This window comes from Dryobates pubescens, chromosome 2 (assembly GCF_014839835.1).
Source record: "Dryobates pubescens isolate bDryPub1 chromosome 2, bDryPub1.pri, whole genome shotgun sequence".
Taxonomy (NCBI): domain Eukaryota; kingdom Metazoa; phylum Chordata; class Aves; order Piciformes; family Picidae; genus Dryobates; species Dryobates pubescens.
Window position 1 is genome coordinate 35382632 of NC_071613.1, and position 25863 is coordinate 35408494.

General features: G+C 38.0%; 1 protein-coding gene across 1 annotated transcript in view; it reads left to right on the forward strand.

Moving 5' to 3' along the window:
- Positions 1-1073: 1073 nt before the first annotated feature.
- LOC104309321 (sodium channel protein type 2 subunit alpha-like) overlaps positions 1074-25863 on the forward strand; it is a 67353-nt gene continuing 42563 nt past the window's right edge. The window contains exon 1 of the mRNA XM_054174870.1: positions 1074-1181. The gene's annotated coding sequence lies outside the window, so the exon portion shown is untranslated. The remainder of the gene's footprint in view (positions 1182-25863) is intronic.

The following is a 25863-nucleotide window of genomic DNA, read 5'->3' on the forward strand; positions in this document are numbered from 1 at the left end:
CATGATCATTTTAATTTCACATATATTCAATCTTTGTGAGGAAAGTGTCATGTTAATAAAAGCATTCTAACTGTAACATGGCTCGATGCCACGGTGGAAATATGATGCAAGAGGCTAGACTTTCCGAAGCCAACTATTGATTGTCTCTTTGCTAATTACATCCGTGAATGAAAAGTTAGCACTGTAATGCATTACATGGCATAATGTTATTTGGCAGGAAGAGTGGGCAGAGTGTTCTGCTCTTTAGGATGATCTATTGTAATCAGGAAAGTACATAAGGAACTAAAGGGCTAAACAGGTAAAAATTCGTTTGAGAAAAGGTGCTGCCAACAAACTATAGCAAGTTTGATTCCATTAATGCTTCAGTTTGGGTCATTTATATCAGGATAGGTACTAGACATGTAGACATGTTTCTTCCAATACATTTATATTCAGCACGTGTTTGTAACCATACTTCTCTGAGACTATATAGTACAATCACTGTTTTTTCAGGTGGCAGTGCAGATGTTAAGAAATGCAGTGATTATGAAGCTATATCCAGTTTGAACACTGAGTGGTGCTAGCATATTACCTATTGCAATTCACTCTAGCTTCCCTCTTGGAGACAGGTTTTAGTACCTGATACACTCCAGTACTTTTCACTTATTAATCAGCAATTACAGTTATGATCCTATTACTTGTATTGAATAGTAATGATGCCTTTATTATCGTTATGGGTTGTGACTGAAGACTTTGTATGAAAGCGGTGACAGCTGCCACCTGCGCTCCCCGCAGTCTCAGGTCCCCCTAACCTGCTCGCCGTGGTTCTCCCAGAAGCAGCCGCCGCCGCAACGGCCCCAGCGGCCACAAGCAGGCAGCGGCAGGTTGGCTGTCCAGCCGGGATGTTCCCACGCAGCCGCCACTCGGCAGCAACACCCCAACGGGCTCAACGGGCTCACCGAGCTCCCATCTCCCGGGGGGCCCCTCCGGCCCCGCCCTGCTCGCGGCGTCCGCGAGGGGGCGCAGCGGCAGCGAGGACGCAGCCGCTCCCCTAGCGAGGCCGGGCGAGGCTGTAGGGAAGTAGCGGTGGTTGCAGCGGCGCTTGCGGTGCCGGGCGGGGCGCGGTAAAGGCGGCTCCCGTGGCTGGGAGGCGGTGGCCAGTCTGCAGCGCGGAGACAGCACCTACCTGCGGCATGGGGGAAGTGAGTATTTTGATTCCTCCGTCGCGTTTGAGGGTTTTGCCCATACTTTGCTCTTAGCTGCCACTCGCGAGTCCCTCTGCCCCCTCCTTGCCTGGCATCGACCCGGAGGATGGCTGGTGTACATTGTGTGTGGTCTCTTTTGCTATTGCTTTTCTCTTCCCCATCACCGTAGCATCTGGCTTTTTGTTGTTGTTGGTTTTGGTGGTTGGTGGGGGGTTTTTTTGTTTGTTTGTTTGGGTTTTTTAGGTAGCATTAGCCTTTAGAGAGCTATTTTACCGCAGGTTCTCCTAGTCTTCAGCTTATTAAACCCTCTCCCGTACCGAGGAAAGAAAGTTCAGCTCCACCTCAGTTGCGCCTGAGGTCCCGCTTGGTATCTGTGAAGCAACAAAGAAAACAGATTCTTCGTAATTTGCCGTGAAAGATAGTTTGCAGCCATGGAAGTGGGGCAGGGCAAGCTCTAGATGGGGGATTTTCCTCTGTGCCGTCATGTCCCCGGGGTTGCTAAGCAGTGGTAATCACGCCTGTAGAAAGATGGAAGAAGCACTCAGGGGAAAGAATGCTACAGGAAAGCTTGGGAGGGTAGTGTGTTCTCCTCTCGGGCAGCCTTACCTGCTGGCTGTTTGCAGAGAGTAAACAAATCAATGTGTTAATTATTCTTACGGACTTTGTTAGCTTAACTCTAAACCTCTTGAACCCATCTTGTATTCTGGTTATTTTGTTTATCCAAATTGATATCTCCTGCGTTTTATACAAAAAGCATTAACTTGGAGAAGTGCACTTCATGCTATCCACAAGTGGTACTGCCTCAACCTCAGAAGAGGCTTGGAAGGAAAACGAATGATGGGAGCAACCCACATACAAAAGTACATGGTTGATTTATGAAAAGTCATGCAAAGGGAAGTTTTTCATCAGAAAAATCCAGTATACTTTTCTGCTAGTTATGTAGATTAAGATTTTGTTGCTTGAGGACTTTATGCAATGTTTCTTTGTGATAAAAATATCTCTGGAATATATTAAAAAGATTTCATGTTTGAGTGGGATACAGAAAAGCAAAATCAAGTAGTGGAAGGGAAAATCTGATATTGTTAATTATCCCTTCCCCCACCCCCACCCCACAGTTGAACCTGGTTTTGAGCAAATATGTATGTGGTAGTTAACAACAAAACCTTCCCAAACCTTAATGTTTTGTAAGATGGATTACTGTAATGACATTTACTATTTGATGCACAGCAGGCACCATAGCACTACTAAGGTGTGAGGTTTTGTGTGGAATAAAATGGGATTATGACACTGCTGTTTAAATGTCAGTACTGTCTACAGGGCAGGTTCATGTTTAAGCTTCTCAGTGGACTGAAAATCCAGTTGTTCTTAGAGTCTGATCAATTGCTGTGTCGTCATTGTTTGCTAAACATGGCTGTTGCAGACAAATGGAAAGTATCCCTCCTTTATGTTGTCTCTCATCTTTCTGAAAACCACAGTAGCTCCTTGGCTAGTCCTGATGGAAAAGGGTGTGCCAGGGTAGAAGGCAGAGCTCTGTTGTGTGTGTCGCATACTGAAGTTTGGGGCAGTTGAAAGTATGCACATGGTGCTACCAGATTTGCCAAGGATCCATTAGGCAGCCCAAGGGATTTACTGTCATCTTCACCTGCACTCCATCCCTGTGACCTGCCTGTGTTAACAGGTTCAAGAGGGCAGTTTCATCAAGGCTTTTGTTTTATCTTCTTACATATTTTTAAAATGTTGTGTATTTAAATAGTCTTCTAAAGGTGTGTTTAGCTGAAGTTTATTCCAAAACAGACTTGATGAAAATACAAGATTTGCAGAAGTCTTAGGTACTGATGGACAGTTTTATGTTACTCCTAAGAGACACAAAAACAAATACTGCCCCTTTCCTATACATTATTCAGTGTTTGCAGTAAAGTTCAACAGAGAGAAATAGAAATATTCAAACCAGGTTGTTAATTTTAGAACTATACACATTAGAAGAATTGCATAGTGCAGTGTGAAATGTGAACAAATTCCTGGGCTTTCAAATAGATTTTATTAATCCAAGCATTTATTACCAGTGATGGAACATTTATATGGACAGGTTTTGCCTTCAATATTTTATTTTAAACCTCATTTCTTTCATTTGAGGCAAAGATGAAGCTTTGCAGAAAAGCTGAAAAGATACTTAGTTGTTTTTTTTTTTTTCATATAAGCAAACCTGATCACTGTTGATATATACTTAGTACTAATAAGCATGTAGAAAGCATTCCACCTTATTGTGGTCCAAGGAAACATTCTATCCCTGGATCCAATCCTTTAAGCACATATTTAATTTTTTTTCACAGGGATATCAAGTTGGATGCCTTCTGCAGCATGTCCTTTGGGACTGCATGTGTGCATACAGTACAGAACACATGGAGAGAAATCTAATATAATTTAATAGTCAGAAAGATTTTCCCTCCTGTTGCAATAAATTATAAACTCAGCCCAGGACAAGGATGTATTTATCAATAATAATCACAGCTGTCACACTCCTCTGAGGTAGTTGAGTCATTCTTAATGTTGAGTGGTTGTGCTGGGTGAATCCCCCAAAGCACATTTGTCTGTTGCCAGAGATTTCCCATTAGTTGTCTTGTTCCTCTGGATAGGGGTTTGTTGTTTTGTTGGTTTTTTTTTGTCACCATTAACCAGCTGATTGAGGAAATAAACCTTTTTTTCCACATTTCTGAATACAGACTGCATTTTCCTGTGTGATGTAGTAAGTTCAGTATAAATAATTTTTTTAAGTCTTAGGAAGAAATTCACTATAGAAATTCAGTAGCAAATCAGAAGCATAAAAGAAAAATGAAACCATCTTGCATGCACTGGTTACATACATAAATAACAAAGCCACACAACAGAAACTTGAATGTATTTTCATATGTGAGCAGGTCATTTTGATAGAGTTATTTCTACAGACATTCTGTCAAATTCTCTGCCAAGACTGGACTCCTTCTTTGTAAGTCACATCATGACATTTTCTTACCTGGAGTTAGATCTAGTTTGTTTTTCTTTTAGCAAGAAATGGTATCTTTCTCATATGAGGTGTTTGCAGAATCATTATCTGCTGTGATCCTGAACTTTTGGACATAAAATTCTTGTTTAAAAATGCTGTATCTAAGGCAAAATGGCTGGAGTAGTCAAGAGATTTAAAATGTCCTTCTGGACCCTTGCAGTGTTACCTGCTTCTGTGGATGGGCTGGAGCACGTGTCCTGTAGTGGCTGTTCCTTGAGCTCAAGGGCTGGCAGTGCTGGAGTGCCACAGGGACTGGTACTATGCTTAGGTGCCTGTCAGGGTGTAGAGATCTGATGCCATTTATCCTGCATTCAAAGCAGCACCAGGCAGGCAGTCTCTAGTTTTGGTCTGTCTTGTAGGTACTCCTGAGAGACTGCCTGAGTTCCTGGAAAAAGCTAGGCCAACCCTTTGCATTTGACTTGCTGTTTGGCTTTGTATGTGGACAGCTATAATTTACTGTACAGACTATCTTGATATGAAAATTACTAGATAGTACAGTGAGAAGATGTTATGGAGGAAAAAATAACTAAGTAACAAACACAATCGTAAAACCCACTTTGATTTAATTTAAAGCTGCATATAACTGCAATACTTCTATAGATACTGGTTTACCTCACTGCAACATCATTAATAAGGTGGGGTGGATTTTTTGGTTGTTGTTCCTTAAGTATGCAATTTGAAATCCTACTGTGTTCATTAATATATCTCCAGGTTTCTTGAATGTATAATGTGTATCTTGGAATATTTACAACATCCCTGAGAAGTGTTTTGACAAAAATTTTTTACTGTGTGTATATAACTTCTGTATCAGTGGATAGACTATTACAGATTGTATAAAGGCTGCCTCCTCCCTTTCCTACTGCATTTGTCATCTTTGCATTAGTAATTCTTGACTGTTTCATACCTTGTCTTTCTTACCATAGCCAGCCTTGTGTCTCTACCCTTCCCTTATGACTTGCTCTCACACTTCTGCCTCCACCCACTGTGATGATTGTCCTCCCAGGTTAAACAGAGTTGTGCATCTCTCATGCTGGCAGTTCAACTGCACATGTACAGGATTGATATTTTATCAGATAGCAGCCAGGAAGGAGACCTTTGTTTCTAGTACCCAAATGCTGAATTAATATATGTATACCTCTTGGCCTCTTGGCTCGATCAACTAGTGCGCAGATACTTTACGATAGTGAGAAATGTACCTTCTGGGCATATGGCCAGCCAGTGAGGAAATGTTTTGTTTGGAGGTCTGCCACCTATTAGGGACTCTTCACTCCAGTGGCTCCTCTGATACCTGCTGCTTGGGAGCTGTACATTTCCTCAGCTTTGAGGTTGTGCTTGGCCAGCAAGTGGCATGTTTCTCTGAGCCTGCTCAGCTCTCTTATGTCCATTCTGATCCTGATTCTATTATACTGCAAGGTTTATATTCAAGCAGAAAACTTCAAAGGAATTGCAGTAAATTTAATTATTTGAAGATGTGGTGTCTTCGGAGTTTTTAATGTTTGCATCCAGAATAACCAGTGGTCAGAGGCAGAGGAAAGCAGCTACAATATATTGTGTAACTGCAGTGCGCTGTATACACTGCATACAGACTTCGCAGCACTTTGTTGAAGAAACTTCTGATTTACTACACGTTTTACTGGATTTTTTTAATTTATTTTTTCCCAACTTCATAGTTGGTGGGAGAAAGGAAGGGTCATTATTCAAAATCTGAAATTGCTGGATAGAGTACTTTGAATATGTGCATACATGCCAGCCGAGGCAAGGCGAAGGAAAGATTTGGGCTCTAAAACAAGTCACAAATGAGGTGATACTTATAGAGGAAAATAGTGTGTGCAAACATGTCTATAGCAAGAGCAGTAGGGATGCTATGAAGGTAATTGCTGCCTTTACCAATTCATCAAAACCTGAAAGATCTTTATTTAGTAGAGACCTCTAGTTCAGCACAGTCAGAGGGATCTTGTCCAGAAAGAGAGGCATTTATTTCCTGGGTAGGAGACACTGATTTGCATGGTGTTACCTGCTTTTTCTTCTAGCCCAGTAAAAATACAATTCCTTTACTGTTACAGTGCTTCTGTCTTGGACTCCAGCTTTTGTGTACAGAAGTGATGGTGACAGGTTGTGTTGAGCTTCTTTGATCTCATGGTTTCTCTTAAAGGGTAGAAGATACTAGCTTACTTAATCTCTGCCTGCAGTCAGTCCTGTTGCTGTTGCGTTCATAATTGATCAACACATCCTGTATTTCATCTGTATCCTGTGCATCACATTTAAAAGGATGTAACTATGTATGATGTAGTGGGTCATTGTGTTATATCACATTTATTGTGAAAAATACATTAATTGACTTATTCAATAATAGACCCTAATTACTGGAAGCTTATTTTTCTGTTTGCAGGCTAACTGATGTATCTTTAAGAAGGTTTTACTATATTTTCTAAGGTTAAAAAGAGGACAGCTCGTTTTACAAAAAGAGATCTCAACTTACTCTCAAGTTGCTTCATTAATTACATGACCCTCAGTTTTAGGTGGGAAAAGATATTTCAGACTTACCTTTGAGGACTTTTAAAAAATATATAAGCAAGTAAAACCAATGAGAATTGCTATGGGTTTTTTAACTATTACAATCTTTGCTACATGTCCATCAAGTGATGCATAAATTTCATTTCCTTTTTGTAAAACAAAGAGCGTCACAGGAAAGATGTGATTTAAAGCTTTCAGGGTTTAGGTACTGTGGTTAATACTCAGTGATATTTCCAAGATGATATTTAATGATATTTTGCAGCAGTTTCTGTGGCTTAAAAGAGATGTTTTGTTAATTAGATTTAATAAATTAAATGAAAGAAGAATCCATTTGTCTGGAGCACCAAATAAACATGATCACTTATTTTGTCTTTCTTTCCTTCACTCTGCTTCCATCTCTCGATCCCTTGAGGCGGATTTTATTTTCATCTTGCTGTTTCTTTGTCCTTTCACTGAATTCAAGCAGAGTTCTTTCTTCCCATGTAGTGATGATGTACTACTTCATAGATGATGAAAAGGAATAAACTAATGACTTCAGAGGCTGCGCTGCACGAAGTAAACAGAGACTGGATTTGTGATGATCTAAATTTATGAGCAAAAGTATCTGTGTTTTAGTCTAAATACTCACAGTGGTTTTCTATTCAGGGATAAGACACATAATGTTGTAATGAAACATGCACCAATATGTCTGAGATGTTAATATAAATTAACATCCAGAAGTCCAGAATCTTGAAATGGACTTTGGCGAGGCTCTATGGAACTAAGAATGTCTCTTGTTTTCTACTGTAGAATCAATTCTCAACAAAATCTTCACTTGCTTTCTGAGAAGATTTATCTATCATGAAAAGAGAGTGCAGAAATTAGCATAGCCTTGTGCTCTTCCAACTTTTTGTTTTGTGGATTACAAAAACTTTCCAGAGCCTTTGGGAAATGCTACTTATCAAGACTGTTGTAAATGATGCACTTTCTCCTTCATAATGTTTTATTTACATTTTGTGGATTTCTTCGGGGTGGACACAGGACCTACCAGATTCAAACAATTACTTAAAAATTGAAAGGCATGCAGAGAATGAAGCAGTGTTCCTATTAATATTAAAAAAAAATAATGATTTGACAACTCTAAGATGACAAATCATAGGAATTACATTAAAATTAAACAGTACAGTGTCGATAATGCTGACAATTATCTCATATTTTGCTCAGGACATAGATATGTAAGTAGAATATTTGGCACTGAAACCTAGGTCATTCTGTTCTAGAAATGTATCTCAGATTGTTATATTATAAAACATTTTTAAGGTTGGGGGTTGTTGGCTTGAGTGATTTTGGTTGTTGGGCTTTGGTTGGTTGTTTTGGTTGTTTTTTTGTTGTTGTTATTGTGGTGGTGTGTTTTTGTTGTTGCGGTAGTGGGTTTTTATAGCCTCATACTATTAGCTTTCACTGTATAATAAAACCTAAATAAGTCAATTTCTGGTGATTTCTTGTGATTTTTAGAGAAGTGATTGACAGTGTGGCAACTGAATCACAGAGACAGATAAAACAAGGCAAATAGCACCAAACATAGAAAAGCCTCAGGGCCAAACATAGGTGTATAGTATGCTTGAGAGCACTACTGATGCCTTTTTCTCAAGCTTTTACATTGTTAGAACATTTATGTGAAAACTCTGGAAGTGGTACAAGGGTATCTGACAAAGACACAAGATGCCACTCCGTGGTTTATGAGGATTCTAGTCCAGATCAAATTGAAATAATAAATAAGGATGATATTTCTGGGTTTCTGTTCAGAATTTGCCCCTAGTCAGTCAGATTGAGGACAGTGTTCCTGCCATCCGTGGATGAAGGCGTCAAATGACAGTAGCTTGGTACTTGGTAAATAATTTAAGAAATGAAAATATGTTTATCAGCAAATGAGCTAGCCATAAAACCCACCACCTTTGCATGGTTTTGCATTATGGGGATGTGTGCTCTTCAGTATCATTTAAAAGGAGATGAATGTTTAGCTTGGGGAATTGAAGAAGTTCCGTTTAACTGATTTTCTAAAAGTAGCATTGTTTTGGTGCCCTTTTTCTGCTTTCTTGGATAGTGTGAATTTTCTGGTTCTTTTCAAATTGTAACATTTTTGCTTGTTCTTTAATCACTTTTAATTTTAGAAAGGTGTGTATGAATTTGAAGATAGTCACAAGTTTATTTTTTTTTCCTTAAACTCATAGAGGTGTTTTTTGGCTAAGCTATGAAATACACGGATAAAGAGACATACATACATTTCCACTCAATTTGAAGTTCTAAGAGATGCAAGGAAGTGAGGGGGAAGCAATGCAGGCACAGACTAATAGGCTATTGCCCTCTCCTGGTGAACACTTGATTAAATTATTTATTCCTACTATATAACTAGGAAAGAAGGAACATGGAAGGTTTTTGAGTGTCATTCCACAGTGCTGATTAAGTACTGTGGCTCTGGCAGTCTGGTCTGAAACAGCTACATTCTTTTTGCCTGAAGAGTAAAATGGTTGTGAATTAAGTAGGTAAAAAAAGGAGATTACTTTTTTTAAACTAACTGCTGTATTTCATGTAGTGCTTTTTAAATAAATGTTTTCTGTGAATGTCTTGCAATTCTGTTTTAGTTATGTCGTGATTGTGCGGTACAATCACTACTTTTGGCGGCAAGATAGCCCATTGGGGCAAAGAGTCCATTGTGTCTAGGGAACCCTCTCTGCTGCATGCCTATTTGAGAAAAGCTGTGTGCCTATGCCAAGGAATAATAGATTAGCCCATGTACCAAATTATGCTTTGTTGCTGTGTTGTTGTTATGTTGGGTGTTTGTTTGTTTTGGGGTTTTAGTGGTGTGGTGTTTTGTTTTGTTTGTTTCACACAGCTATCTATAAAGATGTCTTCAACAGAGACATGTGAGGTTGAGTTTTGATGTTTCTCATTCTAAATTTGACACGTGGTATTTTTCTGCACACGAAAGTTATAAATATACATATGAGTTAAGCAGTGCCACTCAATACATAAAGCTTTAGCCAGTAATAGAATACTTGAATGTCAAGATGCATGATAGCAAATGCTATGTTGCTAAACCTTCTGATGTATGTTTGAAATCTTCACAATGAGTTTGTAAAAGCTGTTTATACACAAGTATTTAATATTAAGAATACTTTTCACATTAATATAAACATATTATGATTATTTCTAACAGTTTCCTTTAAATTTCATGTCTGAGCTTTTGTTTATACAGTTTGCCCTCTGCTCGCTCAGGTTTGATAATAGGGGTTGAGGAGGAGGGTATGGCCTCTCAAGCCCTTCTCAATCTTTCACAAGTTGTGAAAAAAAAAACCAACAACTAAACAAAACCCTAAAATTGCTTTTTTAATTCCATATTTTATGTCAAGACCCTCTCAATTGCATATTTGCTCTAGCGTGATTCCAAAACCTCCCATAAAATGACATATTTCCACGAAGAATTAATTTGATTCAGTATTACGGAATGAACTACCTGTTACCAGTAATCCTCTACCTGGAATATCATACTAAGTTCGTCTGAATCATCAGATTTTTGAAGCTGTGTTCTTTTTCATCTGCAAACCTGAGCAGGAAGAACTGGAGGAATATCTGTCCCTTACATGCTTATGACTCCTTTTAGTTCTTGCTGCTGTATGTATTTTCAAAGATCTGCCTGTAGGTTGCCTATACTCATCTGATGCTTTGTGCTGAAAAGGAAATGATTAACAGGTATTATGTCCAGTGTATTCCTAATGGTTCTCTATGTGGTAATTAACAAACACTGACAACTGTCAGGAAAATCAGTGTGGATATTTATTGTGCTGATGACACTGTATTAGTGAAAGTGAGACTTTTTGGAAATGTTTTCATGTGTGTGAGGTGGGGCTTGTAACTATCAAAAGGCTCATATTTCTGGCAGGGACAGGCAGACAGTCCTCTCAGCATAGGATTGCAGGATCATCATCCTGTCAGCATAGACAGGCTGGGACATTGTTCACAGCATCAGGTTGCTAGAAGCCTTGTCCACCCTGTCATGTTGAACCATGCCAGGTGCCCAGGTTGTCGACTGGAACAATAGAATGCACCAAACACCACATTTGTCTTTGCCTGCGTGTTATCACGAAATAGCTCATAGAAACTGATCCTTTTCTAACGTTTTGAGTTAAAGCAACTTGTTTTGCAACTTTCTTTCACAATCTTTTTTCCCTTTGTCTTTTACTTGTGATAGAAAGCAGTTCTGCAGTAGAATAGTTCTGACTGCAGTGTAGGAAAACCAAAGGAAATACATCCCATATATTTATTTCAGCCATTGGCATATTAGTGGAATTAGTTTGGTTTACATTAGGGTTAAAAACAGTGATGATTTGAGTGCCTGCTCTTTCTTTTTTTTTTGTGATAAATTTGGCATGAGCAAAAAGGTCATTGATGCTTCCTGTCATTCCATTATGTCTGCTCTAATTGCTATGCTTTTTGTAATCTGTTACCATGTTTTGCGTGTTCATACCTTGCTGTTAAGCTGAACGTATGTATTTCTGGTGTTTATTTTCTGCTTCAGCTGGAGTAGTTTCTTTGAATTTGTAGTACATTTTGATTTGTCTTTACCCTCTTGGCACCTTTGTAATACCCACCCAGAATGTGCATTCTTGGAGATACTCCAGAGCTACACTGTCAAAGAGAAAGGACAGTCTTACATTAGTGTTCATATTTATAAATTATAAAGTAGTGGGTTTTGTGAACTCACAGAAATGTATACAAGAGTAAGTGAATATTACTGTGCTGTATTAATCGAATTGGTTAGGACAGAATACCAAGATGGCAGGATTCATTCCCTTATTTACTATATTTTTGTAGATCATATTACTTTTTGACAGTAAAGCTGTAGTTGGATGTACCTGTGTTTGTAATATATATATTTTTTTAATATGCATATCATCAGTAATAGAGGAGGAAATAATCTGAGTTTAACCAACAGTTCCATCTTGGTATGAAAGTCGAAGGCAGTGCGCAATAGGTTTTGATTCAATATACTGAGTTAAATTCAAACTAAATAAAAAAGTTAGGACATATGCAAAGAGTTACTCCATGTATTCTTACATTTTAGACTTTAAAAAAAACTTACATGGTTTAAAGATCTGCTAATGCAGAGCTGGTAATGAATGTCCAGGCTTGATCTGTTGTGAATTCCTGTCTTGTATGTCAGTTCGTGTTTCTATACATTTGTGAATATCTGTTTTCCTGTTCAACTATTGAGGAGCTTTTGTTTTCTATTTCATAAATTATGCAATTGCTTAATTACTAAATTATAGCAGATGTTAGGTTGCAGTTTCTGGAGAAAAAGCTACCTATTTATCATTTCTGTTTTGAAATAAGCTATCTAAATAGCCACCTAGGAGTAAATGTCAGGTAATGTTCTTTTCAGATGCTACCAAAACCCCAGAAACTTCAGTCTAGCTTAAACGTTAAATGGGAATTCAAGTATTTTAACTATGTGCAGAGTAAGATCTTTTTACTAACAGATTAGCAAGCACTTCTGCAAGCAAGAATATTGTCCAGTATTCTTACAAGCTTTGGAAATTAAGAATACTTGTGTTTACATATGTTATAAATACATATACTTCTGCATGTTTATCTAGGGGTGTAGTTTATATAAGCATTCTTTATACTACCTTGGTGGATGAGGGGAAAATGAAAGGGTAACTGAGGTTGCCAAATGAGGGCAATCCTGTCCTTTCTAAGACCTCATATTGTCAAGATGCTGCAGGTTTTGGCAGCAATCACTCTTCTGCTCTCATAACTTACTTAGCTCCAGGCAAGTCATAGGGAAACCTGGCATCTGTGACAGAGATCTGTCCAGCTTCTGTGTTCTGGCTTTACTTAGGAGACAGAGCTTCTTTTCAGGACACCTCTCTGTGAGGAACTGGTTATGACTCTGAATGTAAGGTAGTATTTTCTTGCCCTTGGTTTATTTTAAAATAACATTCAAAACTTTTTTTTTTTTTTTATGCAGATGGAAATATTTAGAAAGTAAATATATCTATGTCTATATAAATATGTCTAAATATGGACTAGAGTCTTCTGAAGAAAGGCTTAGAGATCTGGGGCTGTTTAGCCTGACAAGGAGAAGACTGAGAGGGGATGTTAATATTTGCAAATACCTGAAGGGTGGGTGTCAAGAAGATGGGGCCGGTCTCTTCATTGCTGCCTAGTGACAGGAGGAGGGGCAGTGGATACTAACTAGAACACAGGAAGTTCCACCTCAATATAAGGAAGAACTGGAACAGAGCACTGGAACAGGCTTCCCATAGGGGGTGTGGAGTCTCTTTCTCTAGAGACTTTCAAAACCTGCCTGGATGCATTCCTGTGAAGCCTGCTTTGGCTGGGGGGTTGTACTTGGTGATCTTCAGAGGTCCCTTCCAATCTCTGCTATTCTATGGCATTAATGTCACTCCAAAAGTTTACTGTGGACAGAACTTTTAGCAGAAGTAGATTGGGTAGGCTTTTTCATGAGGATTAATTTTCCCTTGCATGTCTGCTTTGGTCTTTATCTCCTGTGACTTCCTATCATGCTGTCAAGTATTCTAGCATATTACCTTCTAATGCTGTTGTGTTCACTGAGAAACAATGAATTGTGGCAATGTGGCTGTCAGCCTCAAAATCTCTTGTAGCAACACAGCACTGCATTTTAGACTGTTGAACTGAAAGAAATAATTGGTATTGAATTATTCTACATCTGTGGGTTTTTAAAGGATGTCATGAGTAAACAATTTTTTCGTTCACATATAAAAATTCAGTAATATATCTGAGGTGCTAAATTCTTTTTGAACCTGACAAATATTTTCAAGAAAAGCATCCTGCCATACCATCTCTGCAATGATGTATGCTGATGCAGTTTTCTGCTTTCAGGGTATTTGCAAAAAGACATAGAATGGATTTGTGACTTTTGCCTCGGTGTCGCTACAACCCAAGCCAGGTTTTCAGGATCGCCGTCAGCCTGTATCCACTTGCAGAGCAGCAGCTGAGCCTTACTAGGAAATTAGACAGGCACAGAAAGCAGTCTCAGATTACATTAATGAACCCATTAAGTGAGGTACAGGGAGCCTGTCTGGCCAGAATGGTGAACTGAACAAGATCTAGCTGTGCTACTGCTTTGTCTTTTACATTCCGTGTTCAGTTTTCCCTTTCTGCGTTTACTTGGGGGTGGGGTAATGTAGGTGATTGCTTTTTGTTCTTCCTCTCCTTCTACTACTTGTAAAAAGAAAACATACTAATTTTTTTTTCCCCAGCATTTTAGAGGAAAAAAATCCTGATGTAACTGGTGTTCGCAGGCTGTAAAGCTTGTGACAAAGCACTAACAAAGCACATTTTCATTCTCTATTTTACAGAATTCTTCATTTACTACATGGAAAATCCAAAGCAGAACAAAATTACAAATTTTAAAATAATCACTAGAAATACCTAATTAAAATCCCATTATTATGTCATAACAGTGTTATCCATAAGAGCAAATAAAGATTTAATCCAAATTTTAGCAATTTTCAGTTAATAGAATGATGAAATAGAATTAACCAGGTTGGAAAAGACCTCAGAGATTACCGAGTCCAACCTATCACCCAACACCATCTAATCAACTAAACCATGGCACCAAGTGCCCCATCCAGGCTCTTCTTAAACACCACCAGTGATGGTGACTCCACCACCTCCGTGGGCGGCAGCTCATTCCAATGACGAATGACTCTCTCAGTGAAGAACTTTCTCCTCACCTGGAGCCTAAACTTCCCCTGGTGCAGCTTGAGACTGTGTCCTCTTGTTCTGGTGCTGGTTGCTTGAGAGAAGAGACCCTCCTGGCTACTACCACCCTTCAGGTAGTTGTAGAGAGCAATAAGGTCTCCCCTGAGCCTCCTCTTCTCCAGGCTAAACAATCTCAGCACCCTCAGCCTCTCCTCACAGGGCTTGTGCTCAAGGCCTCTCACCAGCCTCGTTGCTCTTCTCTGGACACGTTCAAGTGTCTCAATGTCCTTCTTAAACTGAGGGGCCCAGAGCTGGACACAGTACTCAAGGTGTGGCTAACCAGTGCTGAGTACCGGGGCACAATGACTTCCCTGCTCCTGCTGGCCACACTATTCTTGATGCTGGCCAGGATGCCATTGGCCCTATAAATTTTTAAGGATTTGAAAATGTTGTTGTTTGGTTTTTTATTGTTTCAAGTCCAGTGAAACACAGCGACATAGTGCAGAACCCGAACCTAACTTTTATCTTGCCAGGCTTTGTTATAATTTTTTCTCTACCTTTTTTTTCCCCTTTTCTTTCTGTTTTTCTAATATTATTAAAGAGGTCTTTCCTATTGTAAAGTTCTGAGAATGATGATAAAACTGAGCCCTGTAACAGTCTGGAATCTATTGAAAAAATTCAACTGCCACAGCTGCATGGGTTGGAATACATGACTTTGAAATGTTTTTGCAATGTCTGAATGTCATGTACAAACTTTGAGTAAATTACATGGAACATTCTGATACACATTGCTCAACAGATGGCTTCTTGATTACATGCACACAAGAGCCAAACTCGTGAAAAATTCCATGTACATAGATGTATACAGTGTCTTTGCTGTGCAGAGTGTTTATATGCCTTTTAATATTTTGTGTATGTAATTTATTTATTACTGTATTAATAATTCATTAATGCTAAATTATGAGGTCTGGAGAAATTGTGGAGCAGTTCTGATTTGCTGCTGAGAAAGTCTCTCTGGACAGTAAATGAACTTTGAGATTGATTTTAATGGATCAGCAAGGAATTTGCTGTGAAAATTCCAGCACCTGAGTATAAAAAGGTGAAAGTAACTGAATTTCCTTCTTCCCAGCCTAAAATCCTTGTAGTGAGAAAATCTTTAAAGAGAGGATTATCTGCTTATTTTTGAGAGATGAGCCTGAAATTGTTGTTTGGTCGTCTAATTTTTATACCAAGGTTTTGATATATTTCTAGTGTTTTATGTCTTCTGTAGCTGTGTCAGATCCCAAGAACTATTCTCCTTCCTAAAAACTGATAAATTTCACAAAATCCTGTGAGTTGCCTTGAAAAAAAAAACCCACACCACAACAGAGGTTCATCTTGGTGTATCCTTAATAACTACTGACAGCAGTTCTGTCAGACAGGGAGTTCCCCTCGGCGCCGTTGCAGAGGCTTAGCCTGCAAGAATTCTGTCTCGCATAGCACCCTTAATGGAATAAGTCATCTATCTGAGGCATTGCACTTCTATCCCAGCTCCTGCAGTGTAATGTCTCACTATCTGGTAAGAACAAAACTGGTAAGGATGACCAATCAGTACATTTAGATTGTCTTCCAGGGTCATGGCAGAGCTCTATAGATAGTAGTACGAGGTAATACATTACTAACAATGTGAGAAACATATGGCTTTTATAAACAAATCAAGAAGCTATATTGTTGTTTCAGTCAGCTATCTGGACCTCAGTAAATTTGTGATGATTAATGGAAACACATGTTTGATCACAAAAGGGCATGACCATTAGCAATACCACTGTGTAACAAGGCAAAGCAAAAATAGTTAATCGAGAAGATGGGTTATTGACAACTCATACTGTGATGTAATGGTCTTGCCAGGCTTTAGTTACATTACTGTATCATTAGGATTAACTTGAAATGCCTTTTTGTTTAAGGCATGAATGTAGGCATGCTGAAATAGGCATTTGCTGCCATGGTGTGCAATATGGGCTAACTCCTCCTCCTAAATCTTACGTAATTTTGAGTTCTATCTCAGGGGAGACTCGTTTAGAAGTTGAAGTGCTTTAAAATGTGATGTAGATCGTGTGAATTCCTTACTTGCTTGCATTACATACATATGAAGTTCAGCTGCTGGAAGCAAGAAATTCTGTGTTTGTCCCTCTGAATGAAAGCAGAATATAGGTGACTTAGAGAAATTATGTGTTTCAGTGGAAACAATATAATTAAATGGGAAGTCATAAACCTTTCAAGTCATAGTAATAATTGTTTGGATACAGAGATCATTAGATTTCTTATTTCACAAACTGCTGCTTTTTACTACGACACAGGAAAATTCATACCTGTAGAAATGTACACAAATCTCTATATGCAAGAAGAAATGCATGTTCCTTTTGTCTAAGCTGTTTAAAATCATCCAGTCACTATTGTTTGTAGATAGACTTTTCTAGAATTGAAGCTCTCAGTGAAGTGGAGATATTTCAGAACTTCTTTGGTTTGATTAACTGGTTATTTGGCCTTCTCTGAAGAAGACAGAACACTGGCCTTCTCTGTGTGATTTTGTTAATGGTGGCAATTTAATATATGGCTGACTGATGCCGAGAGATTTCTGATGCTCAGTTTGTTTCAGACAGTTTTTGGGAAGAGCCTCTGAATTATTCAGTGGTGTTGCAGTCTTTAACAGAGTGCTTTCAGTTCATCACCTTTAGAGTTTTAACTGCAGCTTTCTCCTGTAATACAGTGCTGGACATAAGACTGGTAGAGTGTCTGTGTTGCATAGAAAAAAAAGTCATGACTATGGTTTTACAGTGAAGCTTCTCTCAACAGAAAATGGGTGTTGGGCTAAATGTTATGTATCTTTTCTCCATGTCTGTTATACTTTGCAGAACGTTTGCCTTCTATGTATGAAAAATGCTACTTTCATTTAACGTGTGCTTCTCCAAGCACTTCACTTAACATGTTAAAATACATTATCTTGGTTTCATATGCAACAGTCATAAATACAAGTTCATTTCTTGTGAAAATTTTCATTCTCCCATTAATTCAGAAAAGTAGTATTGGCTATTGTCTCCAGGTTTATAACTTCCAAATATAGTTTCTTTGTACACATTCACTCTTGATAACAGAAACTGTTGGAGAGAACTTAACCACTTCAAACATAATTGAGGGTTTAAAAAATCTCTTTCATATATTAATGGAAGTCAAAAGTGGATTTGGATAAAACTAATTTAATGTGAGTCATGTAACATAATGCTGTATACATTTGTACTTATTCTTCTTCTGTGCAAGAAAGCAAAGTAGCTGAGTACCTTCCAGTAAATGTCCATTACACAAAGAGGATCTGCATGATTAGTTTTAGATATTATGTTAAAAGCTTCAGTTCTCATATATGCTAAATCGAATCAGAATTTCTGACTTAAGAACTTGGGATCAAATGTTGGGTCCTGAGTTTGTTGTAATGTAGCATTTGACAGGTAATAACTGAACTTGTGAAATTGAAAGAAACAATTTTCCAGTTTCTAATAGTGCAATTTCTGGATTTCTTTGTACATGTAGCAACTTCTTATTCCGTGGTTCAGAGTCCTGCTAAGGACCACACAGCTTTGTCAGGATCCCATTTGGAAAACAAAACCAAACTAATTTTTAGTTGCTTCTTTTGCTTCACAGATTAGTCTAGAAAAATATTCTTGTCAAGGAATTTTTTTTTTTTAACTAATTTTAAAAATTGTATTATCCAGGAAAATGAAAAGTGAGCAGATGTGATCATGTCATGACTGTAATCTGTAAGAATTTTGTGGATGTCTGGATTTTATGTAGGCAAAACATTTTAGAGCAAGACTTTCACCTATTGTGGCAATTCTTTTCTATACTATTTCCTTTTGAGGATGTGCTTTTCTTTTTAAACTGGCATTCATTCAGTGATGATGAAATCTGAGTCAGAGGCCTTCTGAAAATTTAATCTAGAAGCACTGTAGTACTTTCTTCTTGTCTGCAAGTGTTATTTATTGACTTCTTGGAATTGATGAAGCAAACCTGTAATGTAAGAGAAAACTAATTTACAGTGTTGTCATCATTCTTGTTTTCTTGTACCTTTGAAGTCTTATTATGTAAGTGAGGCTAGAGTGAATAGTTATGAAAAATCTTTTTTGTTAGACATTTCTTAAAACACAAAACTCCAATAAATACTTTATTCCCTTAATTCAAATGCTTAAGGAAACAGACATCCTCCTGGAGAACGTTTTTTTCAATTTCCAGCTAAACCTGCCTTTTAAAAAACTTTTTCTTCTCTGTTGTACAAGAATGAAAATCCTTTTTACAACAGTGTTTTCTCTAATTTCCTGTGGTGTAAATACTTACAGAATTTAAATGATATGAGATCAAGTCCATACAATTCCTGGATAAAATACATTTTGGATTATCATTTGGGGAATCTGGCATTTGCATCCGAAAGAGTTTGTGTAGCTAAAGTGAGTTCATTCAGTTTCGTAACTAAACATAAATATGGGGTAACAATTACTCTGTGTAAATGAAATTAATGTATCCCTTATGACTGCATTTCTTTCATACTATCTTTCAGCTGTTGAATACAAGGATACAAAACACTGTGAAAGTAACATGTTTACTTGAAAATACACATAGGGAGTATTGTTTCATAGCTTCATCTCCAGCAGTTGTACTATGTCATGATGTGGTATCCATAAAACTAGGGGTTGCCAGTGGCTGGTGGGCTACTGAAGCAAATAGATTTAGTGGAGAGGCAAATTATTATAAACTAGTCTTTAGACTGTAAAAATGAATTAACAGTTTGAGGAGGAAGCTTTAAATTAGGATTACTATTGTGGGGCTTAGCTACACAATTTATTTGGACCGAACAAGAAGCTTTTGATCTGGAAAAAAGTCATGGTAGTCACTCATGTCAAAGACTTACTGGAATAATGTAAATGATGTTTTTTGCTAGTTTTCATTGTGTTGGCAACAATAAAAAACTTTCACACTTTGATATTTCCTGTGTGTTGGCTCTATTACAGATTTTTAGTGTGATACATCAGTTATTGGATTGGTTGTTTGTAAGGACTGAATTTCCTGGATCTGCACTTGATGAATGAATTGTCTGATACAAAGGCAAGAGGCAAATAATTTTGCCTAAGTGGTTGCAGATTCCTAAAATAGGCTTATATTAGAGAAAGTTTTATCTTTTTTTTAAGATCAGCCATAGCATCTCTCCCTTTAAAACATTTTTCTATCCTGAAATATAAATATTTTTCAGCTATCTTCTGAATATTGCTATAAATTGCTAAATTGAAATCAGAGGTTATTGAATTGAAAGTAACAAGTTTGGAATACCTTTGGAAAAGAAGCAAGTCATGTAAGATAAATTGTATATAAGAAGTTGAATCCCTAGAACTGAATAGAAATTGAGTCTTTTCCATAGCATTTGTTTTAGTCTTGAAAATTATTTTAATGGACAAGCTATAGAGAAAGAAACAACTTATAAATGAAGGATGTGGCAGAATCTCTTCTTTAGAAAGAGTTGTCCCACTTAGTATATGATATTGCCACAGTCTTTTGCTGAGAAGTATCAGGGGTGAAATGTACCATATTTGTAATTTATTCAGTCTCAGAGCAATTAATAATTCAGTAATGTTTTAGTTCTTATTGGTATCAAACATTTTAATTGGACAAATAGTGTATGTACTGTTAATATTTCACAGGAAATTGAGAGGATAAGAAAGAATCCTAGATTTTAAATTGTTGATTAGAGCACATGCTTTCTAAGTATCTAAGAACTTTCTGGATTTATGTTATAGCCTACTTCATGTTTTGCAGACAATCACTGAATAGTAATATTGGGGTAGAAGGAATAAAACCAGCTTGTTTTCTGTAGAACATGTAACAGCCTGAAGACTGCATCTTTGAATAACGACAGCATAGTAGTTAATAATGTTAAGTCTTAATTTATAGAGTAAAATTCTATACCCCTGGGGGGAAAAAACACAAAACAACAACACACCATTATATTCTTTTATATCACAGTATCACCAAGGTTGGAAGAGACCTCAAAGATCATCAAGTCCAACCTGTCACCACAGACCTTATGACTAGACACAATATACATAAATGCACACAGAAGAGCATAGAATGAAAATGGATTATTTGGTTCTCACTCATAAAATTTGATCATTTGCCTAACTTAATTTCACTGTGCATCTTCATCTGACTGTCATGCTAGCAGCTTCTTATTTTTAATAATTTTCATACATGTGAGACTAATACAGTTATTGAGACATAGTAATTTCACCTGCTATACTGAAAACTTGAATAAAGATATCTAGGAAGCACTATGAAATGTACCATAGGACAGAGAACATTCGAAATAATGCCTCATTATGCTATAGAATGTAGAGTAGTAAAAGCAGATGTGTTGATTCTAATGCTGAAAAATATGAAGATAAATATACTGTGTCTGTACTGGAAACATTTTCTCAGTACTTTGGGTTTGTTGCTTTATGATCTGAGTCTAAACTTGACCATTATTTTTGTAAATATTAAACATTTTGCAGACTCCTGTAGGGAACATAATGTGTTTATGCTTTTCTTTTTTAGCTTGATGGAGTGAAGTTCAAAACCTCAAACTTCTACTTGTAAAAGAACATAAGACTAGATTTAATACAGCTTTGGTGGAGAACATGTTGAAGCAGCAATCTATTTACACGTCAAATGTAGAGAAGGGAGTAATAAAAGAGATCTACTGTTTCTAACATGTCATGAGTATGACCCTGGTGCTTGTGTTTGTATACACATTAAAAATATATTTTAAAAGATAATTTAAAAATTATTGCTCACTCAACCATGTTTGATAGGAATATATTAATGTTTAAATCAGTATCATGTTGCTATTGGCTTATTCTTGGACTCAGAAATTTCCTTCTAATGCTGTGCTACTAGATAGTCAGTATAATGTAACAGTTGCCTGTAATCTTTCATTTGTAGCATCTTGTTTTCATCCTGCCTGGTGGAGAGAGCCTCCTACATGCACAATGTAGCCATGGCGGAGTAGAAGCCTGTTTCCTAATAGCGAACTTAGAAAATGGGGTTATGTGTTGGAGTTTGTTTATTTATTGTGGGTGGTATTTCTTAATGTTGGGGATTTTTTTGGAGAGTGGAAGTTTTCAAAAGGACCTTCGTGGGGTGTTTGAGGGGGAGGGTCCCAGTTTTAGTTTCTTCAGGATTCATATTCTTTCTTGTTTTCTGGTTTGATTTGTTATTACCTCTTAGTTTGTGATACAGAAGCCATCAAGACTGTGGAAAAGAGAGGGAGAACATTTAAGTCATTCTACCAATCTATCTTCATAATTTGTTTCACTCCATTTTTTTTCTTGATGAACTGATTTCCATGAGGTAATTATATACATGGCATCAGTTTGCGCCACAATGCTACAGATTTTACATATTTGCAGTACTTTTAAGAAGTCATGACAAGAAAGTATGGTCACTGAACTGTAACTCAAGATGTTAACTCAAGATAAGTGTGGGTTTTTTTTTCAAGCATGGATTGTGATTAGGCTGCTCGTATAAACCATTAATAGAAGAGACTCCTGTTATGTATTGGAATATAGCCTTTTCCTGGTTTGTGTTAACACTAAGACATTATGTTAAAGTGACTGGCTGTGCTGTCTCTAGAGAGAAATACTGGAGTTCATCTCAGCCCTAAGGATACTACTTAAGCCTTGCTGAATAAACCAGTGGAATATGAAAATGCAAGCAGGAAGAATGGTTTTCATTCTGGTAAGCTCTGTAACAACTCAGAAAAACTGCTGAAAGGCTGAAATGGTATTTGGTAAAAGAAACAGTCATGAACTTTTAGTTTCACATATCATAGAGTTCTAAAGAGTAAAGTTAGCCTAAGTGCACAGACAAGCAGAGCAGTTAGTGACATTTTCCAAGTCCATGTCTGATAAAAAGTGGTTTCTGCAGGCATCATATCCATCACCTTCTGAGTCTACATTCATAAAGTTAACTAGAAAACTATTTTAAAGTTTTTTTAGTCTTTCTCCAAGTAATGATAACGTCCTCCAAATAATTAGTTAAAGGTTACAGTATATATTTGTCTTACTCTCTGAGAGAATCTGCCCTTTCTTTTTGTTGACATCTTTGGTTTTGCCTGGTTTGTTTCTGAAGATAGTTACCAAAACACAAAGTTGCTAAGTATTTCTTAGACTGCCAAGTATGCCCCTGCTCATTCATGGGGATGGTGATCTGGTCAGCAGTGTCTAGATGTCCTGAAAAACCCCTGTTGTATTTAGCCCATAATGAAAAGTGTGACTCTAATAGGGCTGCACCATGTGTACAGCTCCTGCTTTATTTGTTTTTAAGATACAAGTTGTTTTACTGTGGATCTGTGTAGGTCTTGCTTATAATATAGATTTAATGTAGATCTTGCTCTCTTGTCTATTCAGACTTCCAACCAAGTGTGTGTAGGTTGAATACATGTAGCTGCATAAATATTAACTGTAGTTCACATTACTCAATACAGAAAATGTAAATTTTATACAAGTGCAGTCCTCAGAATCTGTTACCGCACATACAATATTGGTTAAGAACACCATATATGAATGGTGGTTTTTTGGAAAACCTATTACCTTAACTACTCTACCATCTTAGTGTAGGAAAATGCCATTGCTAGCAAGAACTTCCCTTGACTTAATAAAAGCAGAAATTAAATAGACATGGCTGATCACACTAAGGAAATCCTTGTGAATTTTCAGCTCACAAATAAAGAAGTAGATATTACCCCCTTCCATTTATTTCTGAAAATCACATTTGTAAGCTAAATAAATAATACTTGCATTACTTTAGCTCTTAGGTAGAAAATGAAGCTTATAGAAAAGTATCCTCATGTCCTTCCTTGTTAGATTCATCCCTCTCCCTTTGTGTTCTAGTAGCTCCCTGGTTGCATAGGGCCACAGATGTCATCCACCTTCTGAACAGAAAGTATCTTTTGAGATACAACCAGTTCTCAGTCCAGGTGTGGCTGGCCAGATCTTCAAGGCCACTGGAGCTAAGGATTTGAGAAGCATTTGCAAGAGAAGGCTAAACAACAGTGAAACCTTCTGTTTGAGAATGCTGAATCACTTTAAGAAGGCATGAATGGAATTAGTAATTTTCTAATAAATAAGGGAAGACTTGTCATTCTAGGCTTTCTGTTCCAAAGAAAAAACACAGCAATTACTTCCTAAAGAGCTTTTTGAGTGACGTGAAAAATGTCTGATTTCTACAGCTATTTATTAGGAAATGTCTCATCTCTGCAAAGACCTCTTTTTGATATCTTTCATTGTGCTGAAGAGTATTAGCTGATAACTCAGAAGCTCAATTGAGTAAAGCAGAGATTTGAAGTCTGTGCATACCCTTGACTGGTTAATTTTGAAGGAGAGAGGGCTTGTGTAGCATTAGGTGTTGTGTCCATGAGAACTATTTTTTGATGGAAGATTGCTAAAAGAAAATTTCACCAGCTAATGTGAATTTGACTTAAAAAGCTGACATAGAAGAGGCAGATTTCTGGGATTAATGGTGTCATTTGTTAACTGCCTTTGGAGTTGTCACACTTCATGGAAAATTATGTCTTCCCCCCCCCCCCCCCCCCCCCTTCACAGTTCCATAATTAAACTCGCACTGTGATGAGAGAAGAAAGTTATGTATTGAACCAACTCTCACCTCCTGGGTGTCTTTGACACTTTTGGTGACAGAATCCTGCAGCAAATGAAGCAACTCATCTAAATCCACTTCCAAGTTTTTTTCTCTTGGGAATTAAGCCTCACAGCATCCTGACCAATATTCACAATATTTCTGTACTGAGTGTTTGTGGCACCACCTGTTTTGTTAGGGGTGCTTCAGGGGCAGCTTCTGTGAGGAAAATCCAGGGCTGCCCCATGCTGGCACAGATGATTCCCACCATAACCAACCAACCCACCACAGAGCACAGCCGAGCCCCTCAGCTGAGATGGTAACACCTTGGGAAAACATATCCAAAAATAGGGCAAAATGCAAAATGTTAGCATAAGGGTAAAAGTGGGAGAAACAGCCCTGCAACCACCAAGATCGGTGAAGGATGGAGAGGAGTGGTTTCAAGTGCTGGAGCAGAGATTTCCAGGAAGCCTATAGGATGGGTCACAGTAAAGCAGGTACTTTGCTGCACTTCATGGAGGAGCAAGCCAGAGCAGATATCCAGACTGTAGCCTGTGGAGGACACCGCATTGGAATAGGTGGATATTCCTTTAAGGAACATGGTAGTAGTCTTATCCTTAAGGACCCGTGCTGGAACCGTGGAAGGGTGTGAGGAAAGAGCAGCAGAGAAAAACTGCAGTGGTATGACCCCAGCTGCCCCTTCACCACCCTCCCTGTGCCACTTGGGGAGGGAGAGGACATAGGCGTTGAGAACAAAGGAGTGAAGTTGGGCCTGAAAATAACAGGCAACTAGGGGGAATTTTTTTGAGGTTTGGTCTGTTTCTCACTATCCAGATCTATTTTAATTGCCAATAAATTATTTTTCCCCAAGTCATCTGTTTTGCCCAAGACAGTAATCAATAAGCAGTATTCCTGTCTTTATCTCAAGGCATGTATTTTTCTACTTCGTTCTCACCCACTTCTCTTTGTTTCGAGGAGCCAGAGTTGAGAGAGCAGCTGACTGGGAGTCTGTCAGCCAGCCAGGCACCTACTGCACTGTTGTGTTGACAAAGGCTACAACATTGACCAATGTCAGCAAGCAGCATTCCAGATGGATTCCATTTTGTCCTAGTTCACAAAATTGATTTATTCTGAGGATAGTGCACCCATGGGTGTTAACTGTGCTGTCACTAGAAAACAGAAACCTGGGAATTAGTGATCTATTATTGTTTGTGGTAATTGAATAAATTTACTGTTTTTAAGTCTTTTGAAAATGTATCTGGCCTCAGAAAGAGGTTGGTCTCTTCTCCCAGGCAACCAGTACCAGAACAAGAGGGCACAGTCTCAGGCTGCACCAGGAGAGGTTTAGGCTGGAGGTTAGGAGGAAGTTTTACACAGAGAGAGTGATTGCCTATTGGAATGGGCTGCCTGAGGAGGTGGTGGAGTCACCATCATTGGAGGTGTTCAGGAGGAGACTTGACAGGGTGCTTGGTTGCATGGCTTAGTTGTTTGGGTGGTGTTGGATGATAGGTTGGACACGATGATCTTGAAGGTCTCTTCCAACCCGGTTTATTCTATTCTATTCTATTCTTTAGGGAGAGTATACTGTGTATTTTGTGTAAATCTAAATAAGCCTCTTCATGCATCATAACTTCCTAAATTATGGAGCATAGCACCACCAAAGTTACAATTCAGAATCAGGAAGATGCAAGTCAGGAAAACCCCCGAATG